The sequence below is a fragment of the Bos indicus genome, chromosome 17 (assembly GCF_029378745.1).
Source record: "Bos indicus isolate NIAB-ARS_2022 breed Sahiwal x Tharparkar chromosome 17, NIAB-ARS_B.indTharparkar_mat_pri_1.0, whole genome shotgun sequence".
Taxonomy (NCBI): Eukaryota; Metazoa; Chordata; class Mammalia; order Artiodactyla; family Bovidae; genus Bos; species Bos indicus.
The window spans coordinates 37,565,321-37,570,860 of NC_091776.1; the positions used below are offsets into that span (position 1 = coordinate 37,565,321).

At 41.3% G+C, this 5,540-nt stretch overlaps 1 pseudogene; it reads right to left on the bottom strand.

Annotated features, from left to right (window-relative positions):
- Window positions 1-1,250: 1,250 nt before the first annotated feature.
- Window positions 1,251-2,179, bottom strand: LOC109571047 (nuclear transcription factor Y subunit alpha pseudogene; annotated as a pseudogene).
- Window positions 2,180-5,540: the final 3,361 nt, after the last annotated feature.

Sequence of the window (5,540 nt, forward strand, 5' to 3'; positions counted from 1 at the left end):
ACCATGGGAAGAATGAGAATGTTCACTCTCTGGGGCCAGCACAAAGCACAGCAGGAGTGAAGCCATCATCTACTTCACACTCTAGCAGGTAACCTGGATTATGTCCCGGCTAGCTTGACTGAACTGTGCTTTCCAGAAAATGTCAAGGATCAAATCTCAGACTTTTCCCTTTCCATGCTTGTTAAAATTTCTAGTATAAATGTAAAATTTTCTCTTCATTATAATGATCCATCCCAGGCATCCCTCCACTGACAGATAATGCTATATGACATCACAAGGGTATATACACTACACCTTGTCTTTCTGGAGTAAAACATACATGAACCTTTCTATTCCTCAAATACTGTCACAAAGCCTATGATTGAAAATCTCTAATTTTGCTTTGTTTTGGAGTTATTATACATATTCTCAGTACTTCAGCACAGAAGTTGTATAATTTTGTTCTCTACTAAGGAAAGGCAGTTTCAAGGTCCAGTACCCTCTAAAGCATCTTAAAAGTAGCCATAGCAAGAACTATGGTCCATATGACCTGTCACCAGACAGACAAGTAAACTACACCTTGTGAAAGCTAAGAGATCCAGCAATTTATGTTTTTAGTGCTTGAATCTTTTATCACTCTATCCCCAGAGTTAGATTTTTCTTGGCTGGAGTCCAAAAATCCCAACCTATCATCTGGGTAGAAAAGATTCTTATTATTACCACAGATTAGATGGATGTGTCTCAGAGAATTTATTGTTTCTGTATCATGAGATGGAGCTGCCTTGCCTGGAAACCACCTCTGAATACAAACTGCCCATCAGTCAGCCTGAGATCTCCATTAGAGGGATAGGTGCTGTTCAGAATCTGTGGGAAGTAATGGGTTGCAGCTTCGCCAATTGCAGTTTAGGTTGAGAAGGTTGTTCTCTTCTGCTCAGATGGCTGACTGACGTCACCAGTCAACACAAGTGCTATGCATGGTACTGATGGGCTGGCGTGAGTCCCTTGCATCGTCCCAATCCATGAAATGTCAATGTCACCTGAGATAAGTCCTGACTGAAAGGGTGAGACAGAGGCTTGCAACTTCAATTTGCCAGACATCCCTGTAATTATAATACTGAACCACTTATTAAAAACTAAGTGGTTTCTGTCCTGTAGAAAAGGGCAGAATGTGATTGTCAGTGTCCCATTGGAAGAGTTGATCAATATCCTTGGCACTGTGGGAAACAGTGCAAGGAGTATGACCTCAATCAGCTCTATTACATGGCCTGGGGTTAGGACACTTGGATGATCTGGGTCACAGCCCCTTCATCTGCTTGACTTGGATCCTGCATATGGGGACTATCTTTTTCCTTTGGAGAGAAAAATCGTCTGCCTTCATCACACTTCCATACTACGGCATGATGGTGTTGAGACTCATGCAAGTATTTCCTTCTTTCCTTCGGAATTTTCCCTTCTGCCTCTAATTTAGTCTGAGCTTGCCTCCTCTTAAATATAAGGTGGTACTGTTTGGCACTGATGTAGAGAGGCTCTTCTTCAAGCATCTTCGGCCCAGAGAGAGGGATTCTCTGAATTGTAGGCACAGAGCCAGCACCAGGTACCATCATGACCATCCCTCCTGAATTAACCACATTGCCTGCCACTGGAAATGTCACAATGACAGTCCCTTGCCCACTGCTGGTTGTGTTGGTGTCACCTTCCATAAGAACAGTCTGTGCTCCTGCCAGACTGGCTGTGGGGATGGTGATCATGCCCTGCTGGAGAATGGTGCCATCTGCATTAACTGGCTGATAGACAATGGTCTGCCCTTCAGCAGTCTGTGCCACTTGCTGCCCCTGGAGAGCAATCTGCTGCTGTGTCTGTGTCTGGCCAGCAATGACGGCCGTCTGGGGCTGCTGGATGATGATCTGCTGGGTCTGGCACTGCACTTGCACAGCCTGCCCACCCTGGATCTGGATCTGTCCTGGTGGGACCAACTGTATCTGCTGCAAACCCCGTGTCCCAGACACAGGTACCTGCATAAAGGTTTGACCTTGTCTACCAGGAAGAGCTTGGACCATGATAGTTGGCCAGTTGATGTGACTAACCAGCCTCCACTGACCTGTACCAATAGTGGCTGCCCTTGGACCTGCTGCTGAGTCTGTCCAGCCTGTACAATAGTCTGCTCTGTTGAACTATTGCTGTTGGCTGTATAGTGTTTCATGGTCCCTCCAAGTCAGAGTCCTGTTTACAGTCAGTTTCACCCTGAAGATCCTAGAAGACTGCCAGATGCACTCCATGCCTTACTCCCCCGATTTGCTGCCTATGCTTATTGGTTCCAGTAGGAGACCCCGAAACTCAATCAGAGGCTCCAGCTGCTGCCACTGACACCACTGCCGCTGCTTCGGAAAATAGCAGCCCTTCCTCCCAAAATCATGTGGGTATGGATAAAATTACATGACATATTGCATATAAGATTATATTTAAGCAATATAATATCTAATCCTTATTAGACATTAAACCACAGAAGGACAGTATCTGTATCTTGTTTATGTATAATTTTTTAACATCTGTTGCTCAACATATAATAATATTTTTAAAATATTGAATCAATATAGGTTGGGTGAATCTGCATTATAATTGTACATCTGAGAAAATGTTCTTCCATAAGAACATTAGAGACATTTAACAAAATCACATACAAAAGTAGTGGTAGTAAAACAACTCTGAGGACTCTTTTTAAAAAGCCTAATTTTTTTAGCACCTTTTAACTTCTGGTGTGTAAATCTTCCCACTATGGTGAAAGTAAAGTTGTTAATAGATGTCACTGAACTTAGACTTCAAAATTCACTCTCACATAATTTACATAAATGCACTTTTCTGATGCGTGAAAATATACCTATCTAGTTCTGCAAGGAGATCCAACCAGTCCATTCTGAAGGAAATCAGACCTGGGATTTCTTTGGAAGCAATGATGCTAAAGCTGAAACTCCAGTACTTTGGCCACCTCATGCGAAGAGTTGACTCATTGGAAAAGACTCTGATGCTGGGAGGGATTGGGGGCAGGAGGAGAAGGGGACGACAGAGGCTGAGATGGCTGGATGGCATTACTGACTCTATGGACGTGAGTCTGAGTGAACTCCGGGATTTGGTGATGGACAGGGAGGCCTGGCGTGCTGCGATTCATGGGGTCGCAAAGAGTCGGACATGACTGAGCAACTGAACTGAACTGAGCTGAGTTGGCATTTATATCTCAAAGATAGAGATATGCAAGAAGGCAAAGTGGTTGTCCGAGGAGGCTTTACAAATGCCTGTGAAAAGAGGAAAAGTGAAAGGTAAGGGAGAAAGGGAAAGATATACCCAACTGAATGCAGAGTTCCAGAGAATAGATAGGAGAAATAAGAATACCTTGTTAAATGAACAATTCAAAGAAATAAAGGAAAATGACAGAATGGGAAAGATTAGAGATCTCTTCAAGAAACTTGGAGATATTAAGGAACATTTCATGTAAGAATGGGCATGATAGAGTACAGAAATGGAAAGGCTTAACAGAAACAGAAGAGATTAAGAAGAGGTAGCAATAATACAAAGAAGAACTATATGGAAAAGGGCATAATGACCTGGATAACCACAATGGTGTGGTCACTCACTTAGATCCAGACATCTAGAGTATGAAGTCAAGTGGGCCTTAGGGAGCATTACTACAAACAAAGCTAGTGGAGGTGATGGAATTCCAACTGAGGTATTCCAATCCTAACAGATGATGCTGTTGAAGTGCTGCACTCAATATGTCAGCAAATTTGGAAAACTTAGCAGTGGCCACAGGACTGGAAAAGGCCAGTTTCCATTCCAATCCCCCAGAAGGGCAATGACAGAGAATGTTCAAACTACCATACAATTGCACCCATTTCATATGCTAGCAAAGTTATGCTCAAAAGTCTTCAAGATAGGCCTCAGCAATATGTGAATCAAAAACATCCAGATGTACAAGCTTAGTTTAGAAAAGGCAGAGGAACCAGAAAACAAATTGCCAACATTTATTGGATCATGGAGAAAGCAAGAGAATTCCAGGAAAAAAAAAAAGAAGAAAGAAAACATCTATTTCTGCTTTCATTGACTATGCTAAAGCCTTTGCCTGTGTGGATCACAACAAACTGTGGAACATTCTTAAATAGATGGGAGTACCATACCACCTTACCTATCTCCTGAGAAACTTGTATGCAGGTCAAGAAATAACAGTTAGAACTGGACATGGGACCACTGACAGGTTCAAAATTGGGAAAGGAGTACAATAAGGTTGCATATTGTCACCCTACTTATTTAACTTATATGCAGAGTACCTCATGTGACATGCCAGGTTGGATGAATCACAAGCTGGAATCAACCTCAGATATGCAGATGATACCACTCTAATGGTAGAAAGTGAATAGCAACTAAAGAGTTTCTTGATGAGGATGAAAGAAGAGAGTGAAAAAGCTGGTTTGAAACTCAATATTAGAGAAACTTAGATCATGGCATCTGGACCCATCACTTTCTGGCAAATAGAAGGGAAAACAAAGGAAGAAGTGACAGATTTTGTTTTCTTGGGCTCCAAAATCACTATGGATGGTGACTACAACCACAAAATTAAAAAAACAAACAAAAAACAAAAACAAAAAAAACTTGCTCCTTGGGCAGAAAGCTATGACAAACTTAAGCAGTGTATGAAAAAGCAAAGATGTCACTTTGCTGACAAAGTTCCCTATTGTCAAAGCTATGGTTTTTCCTGTAGTCTGTTATGGATGTGAGAGTTGGACCATAAAGAAGACTGAGTGGTGAAGAATTGATGCTCTTGAGTTGTGGCACCAGAAAAGACTCTTGGACTTCAAGGAGATCAATTCAGTCAATTCTAAAGGAAATCAACCCGGAATAATCCTTGAAAGAACTGATGCTGAAGCTGAATCTCCAATTCTTTGGCCACCTGATGTGAAGAACTGACTCATTGGAAAATATCCTAATTTTTTGAAAGACTGAAGGCAAAAGGAAAAAGGGTCAGCAGAGGACAGGAGGGTTGGATGGCATCATTGACTCAATGGACATGAAGTTGAGCAAATTCTAGGAGACAATGGAGGACAGAGGAACCTGGCACACTGCAGTTCATGAACTCACAGAGTCAAACCCAACTTAGTGACTGAAAAACAGCAACATCAAATCTACTTGTCATTTATACCTGTCTCAGATAAACTGAAAGTTGTTTGAAAGCAAATTGTAGTCAAATGTTTATTTTTTTAATGTCTTATAATGTTTTATAGCATATTTTGAGTGAATGTTTTAAGTGGAAAAACAAAACAAAACAAAACTGATTACAAGGGAGGAGGTTTAGCTGTTCAATTTAAACTCAGCTATCCACTGATGCAATCAATGAAATACTGAGTTTTTTTCAATTCAATATCTCACTTTGGTAATTTACCTAAGAGCCTCCCATGAGACAGCAAAATGATTCTTCAATTAAAATGAGTGCTTCTTTATGGGTATTATTTTCATGTTCAATACCACACTGGCTGTGACAATAGATATTCCAGTTCCTGTTTGTGTAAACTTAAGGA